This window comes from Jaculus jaculus, chromosome 4 (assembly GCF_020740685.1).
Source record: "Jaculus jaculus isolate mJacJac1 chromosome 4, mJacJac1.mat.Y.cur, whole genome shotgun sequence".
Classification (NCBI taxonomy): domain Eukaryota; kingdom Metazoa; phylum Chordata; class Mammalia; order Rodentia; family Dipodidae; genus Jaculus; species Jaculus jaculus.
The window spans coordinates 107311390-107325644 of NC_059105.1; the positions used below are offsets into that span (position 1 = coordinate 107311390).

Consider the following 14255-nt stretch of genomic DNA (forward strand, 5'->3'; position numbering starts at 1 on the left):
TTAGTCAAGGAAAAAAAAAAATCACTTTTGGGTTCTGTTACCCTGACTGCCTAGCCAATTTCTGCCTCCTGTCATTCCTATTCATAGCAATTTCCTGCATCAGCCTCCTAACTGTTGGGATTACTGACATAAATGACACTGGTGAATTTTTAAATCTTTGTTTATCATTAAGTTAAGAAATGCATGCTTATGTAATGTATGCTGTTTTATATATAACTTAACATTAATCTCAATCAAGAATATTGATTTTAAACTGCTAGATGAAACCAGGAACTAAGTTTAAACAGAATAACTTTGTCTGTACAAGAGAAATGTCTGATAACTTCTGCAAAATTTCCATGGTGCATACATGTTTCTGAAGGCTTAAATTAATGTCATTATTATTTATCAATTTCTTTACCAAAAGCTATTTTGTATCATTTCTATCACTGACTGAAGGAAATTCTAATTGCTGTAGGCTTTAGATTTGTGAAGTGTAATGGTGTGCCTACCCCTGCCACGTGAGAGCACAGGCTGTTTCACCTCACAATGACTAGTGTTTTGTGAGAGATGCATAAAAAATTATTGGGCTAATCAAGGGAAAATAAACTAGCCATTGAGGTGAGTTTTAATTAATTACATTGCTTGCTGATTAAGGACAGGTCTTTGAGAAGGTAATCAAAGAAACATCACATATGAGCTATTTTTTTCCCCTTAGGAATATTTTCAAAATGGAAATTTCTAACTTTCAGTCCATCTCCAAATGTTGACAAAAATGTTCTTCTGGTCATTTTTTGATCAGTATATATATATATATTTTTTTTGGCTAGGTGAACATAAACCAAAAAAAAAAAAAAGTCAAACAAATAAGCAAAGTCTATTTTTTCAGAGTACTCAGGAGAATCATCCACCACTTCTGGCGTGTGATGGGGAGTCAAGGCAAATAGATTCTATACCTCTAGAAGCTAGAACAAGACCTGGTAGACTGCTCACCCTCAAGAAGTACTTACTGAAGAAATACGTTAAGGATGACAACATTTCTCACTTGCTCTTAACCAATTCCAGCATGCATCATTCCTACCCACTCTAATTAAGTTTCCTTATCTACAGACAAGGCTTACTCCTATCCCTCTAACAACAGCTACTGTTTATTGAAGAATTGCCATAATCTCCATTTAGGTAGGCACTTTGAAGTCATTATGTCACTTATTCCTCCCAAAACCCTGGGGTATAAGGTTATTCTCATTTTACAGACAGAGAAACTGCTTCAGAATTATTGTCTTGTCTGATTTACTTGCATTACAAGAAAGTGTGAATCAAGGCAACTTCCTGCCCGGGAGGCTTTCACTTTCTTTCTTTGGAGTAATCACTTGCCCTAAAGCTCATTATGAATGGAAAAGAAGGAACTTCCTCCCTTCTTTCCTTCCTTCCTTTCTTTCTCCCTTCTTTATTCTTTCCTTTCCTCTCTCCCTCCCTCCTTCTTTCTCTTCCTTCCTTCTATAAAATGCCAGACATCCCATGTGAAAGAAAGATTGAACAAAGAAAACTACTAATATTACAGATGGATTCATAAATAGAGACTAAAACTAAGTAGTAGAAGTTTGAGGAGAGGCAACCTCAAAGTCAATCCACTTAAGTTACTATTTGAGTAGGAAGGAATGATTAGTAACTTCACTGCATAGAGAATAGACAGGGGTTATCTTCATTCTCCAAGTAACCAAGTTAATTTTATCCAATGCTGATCAAATAAATATATGGTGATTTGATTCAGGTGTTTGGAATGCTAGGTTCCCAGCTGATGGAGATTTGAGAATTATTACCTTCTGGAGAGAGTGTATTATTGGGGGCAGGCTTATGGTTACAGTTTCCCCATGCTAGTGTTTGGCATACTGTCCTGTTGCTGTTGTCCACCTTATGTTGGCCAGGGCATGATGTCCACCTTCTGCTCATGCCATTATTTCCCCCTGTCATCATGGAGCTTCCCCTCGAGCCTGTAAGCCAAAATATACCTCTTTTTCCCAGAAACTTCTCTTGGTTGGGAGATTTCTACCAGCAATGTGAACCTGACTGCAACAGTAAAGTGGTACTGAGGAGTGTTAGGGATGATGAGTGATGTTGAGCTACTGAGCAGGAAATGATCCTCTGTGATATTTCTGGCCAAAAAGAAGTAAAGAAAAGCTTAAAGTTTAAGTGTAACCTGCATCTAATCTAATGATGGAAAAAAACAGCTTAAATTGAGGCACACTTATCAAAATCATTTGACTTTTGTAACATTCTACAACACAATACACTGAAGAAAAGTACCATGCTAGATTAAAGAGAAAGTCCACGTCAATATAACAGAGGAATCCATATTTGATCATAAATTGATCAGAAATTGCCTCTAAACATAAACTGCAGAGAGACAGAGATATTAATTACCCTGATCAGATCACTGCACATTACACAGATATATTGGATTATCACACCATACCCATAAATACATATTTATTATATGCCAACAAAATATTTATTCGAGAGAGAGAGAGGGAGGGGAGAATGTTCCTAAGAAATTCAAAACTGAGTCTTTCTTTAGGGATAAAGGGACACAATAGATATAACTTACTACTCAACAACCAAGGGAAAGCTATAAGTAGATGGTTTAGAAATAATAAGCCAAGCATAATGAAGCATCAATACTTAGGGAAATGTGGGATACATATTCTATTTATGTAATTTTGGTGGGTCTGTAATTATTTTAAAATTAAACAGACGAAGGTAAAAAGAACTACCTATGAAGATTAAATGAATAAATGCTTAGAAAATCTCTATAATATATGCCTTAATATTTTAAGTGATTAGATGTAATTATTATTGCCATAGAATTAATAAATGTCTAGGCTACAACTCTCTGGTTCTGGAGTCCATCTGAGATCTTAATCCTTTCATACTTTCACTTTATCTTTCAGACTTTTTAAAACTTAATGAGCTAATGGATGAAAAGCTTATATAAACCATGAAGTGCCAAACCTTTGCAATTGAGAGTGAGCTTGTGAGTGAGCTCAGATCCTGTAGAAATAATAAGGCGAGTTCTATCCACTCAGCTGACTGGGCTGTTAAAGCATAGAAAACTCAAGTGGCAGGGTCAGGGACAAACCCACATCTCCTGGTTTACAGACTGTCCGCTGCATGATGGACTGCAAGGAGAGAATGGGAAACGGTTTCTTACACCTCAGTCATGTTTCTATACTCATGTCCCGTGATACTCCTTGCTGAGGATGGGGTCACTGTACATCACTTACACCTGGTGGAAACGCTCCTTTGCTTGTGGCTAGCTTCTGCAGACGGTTGCTAGCTGTGGATCTTGCCAAGACTAAATGCCACCAGTTGCATTTCTGTGTCATCTCCCCTTAGCTGATATTGTAGGTGTCATCTGCCTAGTGTTTAATGATAAATTTTTTTTTTTACTTCCCATCTGAAATTATTGAAAGGAAGTGGGGGTGGGCAGGGTCACTCAGCTGACCTTGACCTTGGCTCCTGCACATACCCTAATACAGTCTCTAAGGCTGTTTCTTCTTAATAAGGCTTTACTTGCTGAATACCACTTTAAATTTTTATTTATTTATTTGTAAAGAGTGAGAGAGCGAAGAAGGAGGAAAGGAGAAAGGGAGGGAGAGAGAATGTATATACAGGGCTTCTTGTAGCTGCAATCCAATGCATAAGCCACATTGTATGTCTGATTTTACTTGGGTACTGGGGAATTGAACCTGGGTCAGCAGGCATTGCAAGCAAATGCTGAGCAATTTTCCTTGCCCCATTAATGTTGTTTTTAAGGATTTAAAAATGTGGTGGTAAATAAATAAATATAAAAATGTGGTGGTTCACACTGTAACTCCAGCAATTGAAAGGCTGAGGCCAATCCTGGCAAGATCATGACCCAAAAGTGGGTAGAGCTGGGGAGATGACTCAGCAGGTAAGGGTGCTTGCCATGCATGGACGAACGAGCACCTGAGATGGCTTCAGTTTGGTTCTCAGCATCCACGTAGTAGGTGCCTTCAACCTTTGTTGAAGATGTTTCAATAATGATCTCACTTATTTCTAACTAATAAACCCATTACACACAATATCGAGGCCCACAGTGCCCTGTCGTGTCCGTCACTGTAGCTATGGGAAACGGAATTTGTCACACTGTATATGTATATATTTCACATATATGAGATCCAGAATTTTTAAAAATTTTATTTATTTTCTTGAGAGAGAGCGAGAGAGAGAGAGAGAGAGAGAGAGAGAGAGAGAGAGAGAGAGAGAAAGAGAGAGCAAGAGATTGGATTGGGTGCATCAGGGCCTTCAGCCACTGCAAAGGAACTGTGCGCCCCCTTGTGCATCTAGCTTACTTGGGTCCTGGGGAATCAAACCTAGGTTTGCCTGCAGTCAAGCGCCTTAGCCACTAAGCCATCTCTCCAGCCCGCATTTGTTTTTTTAATCAGCATGACACATTGTCTCTTCAGGAAGTTCCTCAGAATTCCAAGTGCCAGAAACAGTTAATATAATTGAGGAAATCCTGACTAAGCATTTTCCACCCAAAGTTAAGTACAGTGCATTTTTTACCCTGTTGGTTTTAGTTTACTTTTGGTGGTGTTTCCAATTTCTGTACACTTTGTGAGCAAGTTTTTTTCAACTACCAAGGTGCTTACTCCAACACACATAATAGACACTTAATAAATTTTGAATAAATTATAAAACTCCGTCAAAATATCTTCTTACAAAAAACCTTGACTAGTTAAATAAATGTGCTTACAAACTTTAAAACAAAACGTTTAGTGGAGAATGAAGAATCTGTACCCAAAACAACCCTCCAAGGACTAAGTGGGGGTTGGTTTGGATCTGGATTGTGACTAAGCAAGTCCCTCGGGAAAGGGGCACAAAGTGACACTATCACCTGACTCTTGCTACACATGGGCTCTCACCTCAGCCTATGGCAGCGTTCTGAGTCCCCCAGAGAACCTTGGAAGGTGGCACCCACATCCACGTGCGCGCCTCAGACAGAGCCACCTCCAAGTTCATAGGAGCTTGTTTGCCCCCAAAAAGCTGAGCTGTCTCCCTCAGATCCTGGGACAGCTGTGGCTGCCTGATGAGGGCTGGTAACAAATGGGCATTCCGCAGGAGAAGTGACAGACACACCCTATCTGCTGCTGCCTTGTAGCCCTGCCTGCTCACGGGTCCAGATGACTGGTCCTAAGCCACCCCCGTTCCGGGGGTCGGGTTCTTTTGACTGCCCTCAGGCATCTCCGGGGGTCCCAGTGGGAGAATTTTCAGTTCCATATTAAGCCTGGGACGGGTAGTGTGGAGGGTGAGCAGGTGGGGAACTCCATGCCAGGACTGAGCGAGCAGCTCTTCTCAAGTGGGTGGCCAGCTCCCAAGTCCATCCCAGCTCTGCGGGACGCCTCTTAGAAACTGCTGTGCGTGTGGAGCGAGGCAGCCTAAAGCTCGAGCAAGGCGGAGCGGGAGGAACAAAGGGAGTGAGCCGCGGGGAGGATGCGGGGCTCCAGGGCACCCCACCCAGCGAGTCCGGGGCGCTGCCTGGCATGGAGGTAGCCCGGCCAAGTGCTCTGCAGAGTGGTGTTTGTTCGGGCTGGTACACAAAGACTCACTTCCTCGGGGCCGGGCTGCCAGACTGCGCTTCTGACCACTTGCAGCCCGCTCGCATTCTTGCATCCTTGCTACTGCCCAGGACCCTTGGTCCCCGGGTACCGGGCACAGTGCGGGCGTGGACTGTGCAGGTAACCCTCCTAGGCACTACGGCTGGATGGAGACGGTGGTTGGGGAAAAGCGTGCCTTTTTAGGCAGCCGCGCAGCCTCACGCAACCTAAGTGTGCAATCACTCTCTGAGAGAGGCAGGGCTCGGCGCAGAGCCGTGAGCGCCCCGCCTGCGCTCTCCTGCGGGCCGAGCGGCCGGGCCAGGGGCGCGGGGAGGAGGCAGCGCAACTTCCCCGAGCCCGTCCGCCTGCTAGGTGAGCCGGGGCCGAAGGGAGGCGGATGGAGAGACGCCGGAGGGGCGGGGGACCACGCGGCGGGCGCAGGGGGCGCGCAGAGCTGGGGCGGGGCGCCGCGCAGCCACGGCCCGCGGAGTCCTGAGGCGCCGCCTGGCCCCGGGGGCTCCGGACGGCGAACCAGAGAGCTGCCCGCGCCGCCACTGGAGCTCCGCCGTGCTCCCCCAAACAATGAGCGCAGCCACGCACGGGCTAGGAGGCCGAGCCGCCCGCGAGGAGCCGAACTGGTCCCCGGGGAGGTGATACCGCAGGCCGGCCTCCCGAGACGCGAGCTGCCGGGTCGCAGTGAGCTCCGGGGCGCGCGGGCGGACCATCGCGGGAGATCCCCGCTGAGTTCTGCAGGCGCGGCTCGGGCATCCCCAGCCCCGGGGCCCCGCTTCAGGGGCGTTCGCGGGAGAGTAGGAGCGCGTGGTGCGCGCGCACGAGCGGCTGCCGAGGAATAAAATGTGACTCGCAAGTCTCCACTCCCGCTCCTGGCGTTCCGGGAAGCGCCGAGGCTCGCGTGTGAGTCGCGGCGCGCGCCGTGGGAGAGGTTCGTGGGGGAGTGCGCGGGCCTGGCCGGGAACCACGTCTTTCAGTGCCCGCAGCCAGGACACTGAGCTGCGAGGAGTTAAGTCAGCGGCCAGAAAAGCCAGACCTCTGTGCAGGGAGTGGGGAGGGAGGCTTGGGGAGAAGGACGCTCCAGAGGGTGAGTGAACGCGAGGGCTTGCTTGCACTTCGCGTACAGCCGGACATAGCATTGGTGCTATTGGATTTGGCTGTGGAAGTGAAGGTTTTTTTTTTTTTTTTGGTCTATATTTCCCAGCTCATCACCATGCAAAACTGCACTGCTAAGCTTCTTAAAGTATGCTCTCTGGAGCTATCATGTTTAGGTGCAGTGGGATCTTTAGAATTTCTCTAAGCGGAGCTTTAATACTTTTGCATTTGGCAGGAGGAAAACTCCGCTTTTGGATTCCTTAACTTCCCACTGGGAAGAGTGGTTATTTGATGCATTCTTTTCAGTTGGGAATGTGACATTTCTCTCTTTAGATTTGACGTTGTTGGTGCTGGTGTTGGGGGGCGGGGCGGAGTGAAGTTAAATTTGGGTCTTGGAGCAAAGTAATGTTTTCCAAAGAGAGCTGGATGGCTGTGCTTGGAGAAGCTGTGCTTTCCAGGAATTTAAATGAGACTTTGTGATTGCCTTCCAGATCTCTCCTCTTGTACCATATTTGTTTTGTGGGACCGAATTTCTAAACCTGAGTTACAAACAGAGAATGGGGAATTATGTTTAACTTCCCCCTCCAGAATATTGGGCAAGAAATAAAATATAATTGATGGAAATTGTCTCTTGGCCATCAATGAGAGATCTGTGGTCCTACAGTGGATTGCCTTCCTGTGGAAGGAGTCTTGGCTGGCTTGATACTTTTTGTGCATTAAAAAAAAAAAACAAAAAAGGAGTAATAGTTAACTTTTTTCCCCTTTATCATGTTGGTTACTTTAGTAATAGTTAATTTGTTTGAAATTCTGATCATTCTCTTTTTTTATCATTTTGAAATACAATTTATGACTAAGGACGATTTTCAATAAAGCTAAGTGCTATGCATACCATCCTGTTGCTACAAGTTTAGAATTAGCATTTACTTAAAAGAAGAAAAAAACAATGTATGGCTTTGAGCCTATTTTTGCCCACTCTTCCTTCACCATTAATTTCTGGAAGATATACACCTTTTTTTTTCCATTTTGTACTAATACTTTAGAAAACACTGTTGAACATGATGATTGGATATGGAGTATAGTGAAGGAAAACTTAGTAAATGTTTTGCCCTTGGATTTTACAAGAAGGTTAGAAAGAGATGAAACATGAGATTCTTGGTCCAATTCTTACTTGCAATTGATAGAAATTGTGATGTTCTGCATATCTTTTCACTTGTACAGTTGAAGCTTCTGGAATTTTGAACTGAATCTTAAAGAGATTTTTATGAGTGTCAGCTCCTGTTGGAGCTCTGAGCTCAGCAATTGAGAGTGCCCTTGGAGTCAGGCTCAAAACAAACAGCGTGTGTTGAATTTGCTGTGTGGTGTGCACAGTTAGAGATAAAGGTAAATAAAGATGAAGACACACCCATCTGGAGGACTCCAAGACTGATGATATTTACTATCTAGAAATACACAAATGCTTCATTATGCTGAAAAGGTCAGTTGGTTTCTGATAAAGATAATTAAAAGGAAAAGAGTTGACTCTGTGAAAACATTAAGTTGACTTTATGAACATGACCAAGCCAGCTAGCAAGATTGACGGAATAGAGAAGAAGCTCTGGGAAACTCCTGCACATCCTTGTTTCTGAAACATTTATTTATTTATTTATTTTATTTATTTGTTTGTTGACACTCTCTCCTCTTTCTGACCTGACCTGTTGCTTATACTACTCGAATCTTATCTTCTAGTCTAGACTTTTTTGAAACACTTCTTGTTAAGTACTTATGTCTTCCCTACAATGACAAATTCATTCCTGGGCTTCTGCAGTTTCTATTTAAGTTAATAAAGCTCCAAAAACTTGGAGACATTTGCCCCCGGGAAATTCATTAATTTTTAGATGTGCTGCCTCATTTATGGTACTCTGAATAAAAATATCTTATGCATGATAACAGGAATAGGCGTGTTTTAAAGATAGATTTTTCTCCTTAAATGTAGCATATTGTGCTATTCCCAATCAATTGTGATTTTCTTCACCCTGAATATTCTGCAATGGATCTTAAATTTTAATTGTTTAAATTAAGTTTCATTTAACTTGGTTAAATGCCTAAGCAAAACAGAGCGTGTTTATTCATGATAGGTGTATATTTTATATTTTTAAGCCTTAAAAGCTGGAAGCTCATCTTTTTAAAAGAATTGTGTTGTATAATTTGTGCATAAATATGAAAGAAATAATTTCATAGAATTAGTTACTAATGTTGAAATTATTTATGGAGAAATTTTCAGTGTTTCTAATACCAATGGTTGATGTCAATGCAAAAGCTAATTGGGCTGTGGGTGATGACCTACTAGTAATAGCAGATCATCACACTAAGTTTTATATAGCTTTCATTTTTCTGAAATGTATCTTAGCACTTAATAAGTACCTTAGTCCTCTTGAGAGATTTGTTTGTAAATGATATTAAATACACAGTGCAAAGACTCCAGCATTGGGGAATGATAGATTTAATATGCCACCAAATATAAAATTTATTCTGATCTAAAATTCCTAACACCCATTGAATGTACGGGGAACCACTGCAGTTTGGAATATGTACTTTAATCTACCTAGTCTACATGTGGGATATATCTAAGGGACTTGAGATATGAACTGGATACTCCTAAGGCTTTGCAGGACCTGATGACCTGGCCCAGCCATGTGGTAAAAGGAGGGTCTTAGAAATGTCAGCCACCTGCATGTTCTACTGTGCCCCACAGTACCAAGTGCCTCTTGGCTTGAGAGAGGAATTGCTTTGTGGATAGATATGACATGGGAAGCCTACTGTTCACTCTGAGGATAGTTTCTCCTTGGACAGTTATGAGCCCCTCCTGGTTTATGCTGTCCAGTGCAAGATTTCAAAATTAAAGGCATAAGTTGGCTGTAGAGCTCTGAAAGAGTATGAGGGTTGGGTTTGGAATTTTGCAGTGGACTTTCTTACAAAGCAAAGTGATGAGAAAGCTGCTGGCCAGCGCCACTGCAATGACCTGCCCTGGACGAAGTCTTGCCCCAGCAAAGTTAAGTTTCCAGGGCTGTGAAAGGATGGCTGAGATCAAATTTGCTCCAAGTTGACTTCTGGCGCTGGATTCCTTCAGATGGATAATGGTATGTTCTAGTGTACTTAAAAATTATTTTTGTTCCTGCGGCCCCAAGAGAACATAGCAATCCAAAGAATAATAATAGCAACTGATGTGCACATACTATGCACCACACCCTGCCATCAGCTTTCCATAAATTATAAAACTATGCTTTAGCCACAGCCCTAGGAGGCATTAGCCCCATTTTATGGATGAGCAGGCTGAGCTTCAGAAAGGAGAAATGTCTTAGCAAAGCTGAGTGATTTTTCCAAAGCTTATTAGATCCATCCAGTAAAGAAACAAGAATGACTACTATCATCATCAGCATGTGGCCAGAGACTACTGTGACCGTGAACTTCCATTCCCTACACCATGCCTGAGCTGACTGGAGGGAGGAGGTGTACAGGTGGGAAGAAGAGGATGGCCAAGGGATTTGCATGTTTGAATAATTTTTTTTAATAGAGGTTCTTGTGGTAGTTTCTAAAATGATTTAGCTTTAAGTTAAATTCCAGGAAGGGTAAACCTCTTATATAATTCAATTGCTTTATTATGAAGGAACAAATCTGAAGGCATGTCATCAGACCTTGCAAATAGAAAACAAGTATTGAGCCAAAAAATTAAACTTAAGAAATGGGCCACAAAATTTGGGATATTCCTGCAAACAGGAGTAGAATGAAATTCTGGCCGAAAAAGGGTGTCATATTTGGTGAAATTTTCATGATAATATTTAGGCTAAGATTGGGGGAAATGATCCATCTGCTTTGAGTAACTGGGTTGGTGAAGAGAAGGAACTCAGAAAGTACTCTCTTGGGACATTTAGACATATATCGACTAACGCAATACATAATCCACTGTAAAGCAAAACACTGCAATCTTATCAGCTTTTGTTTTCACAACTTTATAATTCACACATTATGTTCTATTCTGTGCTGCTTCTAGTTCGAGCCTGAGAGGAAAATGCTTTATTAAATTCCAAACAATTGGTTTTGCATGTTTGAATTATAAAAATAAATTCAAATGGATGTTCTTGTGGTAGTTTCTAAAATGATTGAGCTTTAAATTAAATTCCAGAAATGGTAAACTTCTTAGGTAATTCAAATGCTTCATTATGTAGAAACAAATCTGTAAAGTTGTTTCCTTAAAAACATGGTGATGGTAATAAATTTTCTGAAATTTGAGTGCATGATTATAGATGAAACTTGTATTCATACTACTAACTACTGGTGAGTAGAAAAGTATGGGTAACACAGGATTTGTTCATTTCAATTTACCTAGCTACAAAATGAAAATAGGCGTAAGATTGAACAAATGTGCTCACTTTTGTCATTAAAAGAGAAATCAATTTTGCTATATGAATCATTTTAATTTTCAAAAAATATATATTCTATTAGAAATCTCCACATGTGGTTGGGATTGGTAATAGATATCTGAAATCCTAGGCTATCCTGGATTACCTAAAACTCTGATGGGGCTGGAGGAGAGAAAGAAGGAAGGAAAGGAAGAAGAAAGAAAGGGAGGAGGGAGGAAGAAAAAAGATCATATGAAAAAGTGGACTGTCTATTCTAAATATTGCATTTCCTTATTTTGCAAGGGGGAGTAAAGTCACACCAGGGCTACTGTAAATGAACTCCAGATGCATGTGCTATTTTGTGCATCTTGTTTTACGTGTTATTGGGGAATCAAACCTGGGTTTTTGAGCTTTGCAGGCAAGCACTTTAACCATTGAGCCATCTCTCCTGCCCCAGACTATCTTTAAAAAGAAACTCACACATGTGAATACACACACACTCACAAATACAAAATTAGTCTCTGCTTAATGCTTAATCAGTAAATAGCAAAAATATTAATTAGAATACTCAAGCATTAATTGTTGGAATTGAGCACTGTAAAGGCACAAAATTGGGGATAGCATTTATCCCTTTTCACTGAGAGGACATTATTTGTCCTATGCAAATAATCTCTAAGAGAATTTTATGCTCCAACTTATATGTAGCTTGTAGGACGCTTCCAAAATGAGCAGCATTTAAACTTAAACCTTAATTTCTTATAAAAGGTCATGTATGGAAAAATCACACTTCCTTGCATGTATGCCTATATATGTGAGTGTGCAGCTCAGCACATGTTGCTAGTAGGCATCTTCACCATGCCTTTGGTGGTGTGGGTGGCTTTTGCTTGTGACTGAAGAAACTCTGGAGAGATACCCTCAGGCAGAGCATGGGGAAGTTGGCTGAAGACTGGGCTGCTGTATCTTTATATCTGCTGGGATGACAGGCTGAGGCACTTACGTTTCAGATCAACATGAACTTGGCCAAGTAATGCGGGTGAATCAACCTCTGTCCTGAAGAACAAGTTACTTTTTGAAATTGTCCTGAATCTAGTGTCTTCTGATTTCTGTAGATAGTAGATTTAAAAGTTCAAAAGCCAGGCTGGAGAGATGGCTTAGCGGTTAAGCGCTTGCCTGTGAAGCCTAAGGACCCCGGTTCGAGGCTCACTTCCCCAGGTTCCACGTTAGCCAGATGCACAAGGGGGCGCACGCGTCTGGAGTTCGTTTGCAGTGGCTGGAAGCCCTGGCGCACCCATTCTCTCTCTCTCCCTCTACCTGTCTTTCTCTCTGTGTCTGTCACTCTCAAATAAATAAATAAAAAATTAAAAAAAAAAAAGTTCAAAAGCCCAAGAGTCTTGTTTTTTAAATACTATACCCCTTAATTCTGAAAGCGTTTTCAAGGACATTTATGAGTAAATGGCAAGTAGGTAAGCAGAGCTTAGTTTATTTTTAAAATGTATTTTATATGTATGTAGCATGTATGTATGTATGATGGTATTTAATTTTCATTTCAAAGGGAGTCTCTACTTTGAGTCATAGTATAATTTAAATTTATTTTGCCCTACACTTAGAATTAGTAGAGAAAAGACTTGGATTAATTGAGTAATGTGCCCAGCTTAATACAGTGGCACTCTATATCTGTGGGTTTTTTCATGCAATTTGGAAATAATTTTAAATACTAGATTTGTGCTGAAAATATACATGCTTTTCCTGTCATTCATAAGTGATATAACAAATATTTACCATGCATTTACAATATATTAAATGTTATGAGATGATATGAATTATATGATAGATTATGTGTAGTCTCTGTGAAAATACTATGCCATTTAATAAGACAAACTGAATCACTATGGACTTTGGTCTCCATGCAGCTCCTAGAACAAATCCCAATAGTTGATATATTATAATATCATTTGAACATACCATTAACTAAGTTGTTTTATTAATCACTTAAGGTGAGAGTTTTAAAAAATTAACAGTCATATGCAAAAATATCTATATAGAGTGTTTTAAAATAATGTGATTACTTCTCTAAGTCCAACCCTTTTACTATGTGTTTATTCTATTCTTTGCACAGTGGAATTCAAGCAAATTACCTTGTATTGTATCCAAGCAATATCCTATATATCAGTGTTTGATACATACATAGGAAATGTAAGATTAGGACTGGAAAGATGGCTTAGCAGTTAATGTGTTTGCCTGTGAAGTCAAAGGACTCAGGTTTGATTCCCCAGGACCCACATAAGTCAGATGCACAAGAGTGTGCATGCATCTGGAGTTCATTTGCAGAAGCTGAAGGCCCTGGCACAGCCATTCATTCTCTCTCTCTCTCTCTCTCTCTCTCTCTCTCTCTCTCTCTCTCTCAAATAAATTAAGTAACATAAAAGAAAGAAAGAAAGAAAGAAAGAAAGAAAGAAAGAAAGAAAGAAAGAAAGAAAATCAATCCAGGATTAATTACTCTGGTTCAGCTTTTCCAGTCTGATTTCAAGCATTATAGCACAGTATTAGATAGAAAACCTATATTACATAGTATGTCTTTATGAAGCAGTTAAAAGAATCTTACACTAAATTGTCCTTGTTTCTCTAGATGGTGTGTATAACCCAGTTATCCCATGGATCTCTTGAGCTTATTAAGGTGCATGATGTGTATGTTATACTGGAAAAACTAACTCATCTTACCCTAGATACCCTGTGGATCCCTCTCTCAGTTGCTAAAGTTGAATCTACTTTGCTCTTATCGTGACACATCTTAAAAATTATAGGTGAGGGGCTGGAGAGAAGGTTCAGCAGTTAAAGGCACTTGTTTTCAAAGCCTGATGGCCCAGGTTCAATTCCCTAGCACCCATGTAACACCAGATACTTTTTGATGGTATGTGAGCCATTTTGAAACTGATGAAGTAACTCCACAAGGCCCATGTAAAATGACTTACATGTTGATCTGGGAATTGCTATGTTCATGTGGTGCCTGAGTAGCAGCCCTCCAGGTACACTCTCTGTGATGGTACAACAGACAGCTAGGTCCTGGGCCATAGCTCCGGATCCCTACTTCTTCCATACAGCAGGAGCTCTGTTAGAAGCCACTGACAGGATCATTCCCTGCCTAACTAGAAGACATACCTGTACAGAATAATTTGCT

At 41.2% G+C, this 14255-nt stretch overlaps 1 protein-coding gene across 4 annotated transcripts in view; it reads left to right on the plus strand.

The window, feature by feature from the left end:
• The first annotated feature begins 5350 nt into the window (after positions 1–5350).
• St6gal2 (ST6 beta-galactoside alpha-2,6-sialyltransferase 2) overlaps positions 5351–14255 on the plus strand; it is a 79202-nt gene continuing 70297 nt past the window's right edge. Inside the window, exon 1 of one of the 4 annotated variants that reach the window (XM_004651797.3) lies at positions 5351–5738. The gene's annotated coding sequence lies outside the window, so the exon portion shown is untranslated. Of the gene's footprint in view, positions 5739–5856; positions 5970–6421; positions 6541–8079; positions 8179–14255 lie in introns of those variants that run through there. The other 3 variants (XM_045147382.1, XM_045147384.1, XM_045147385.1) reach the window with 3 other exon arrangements.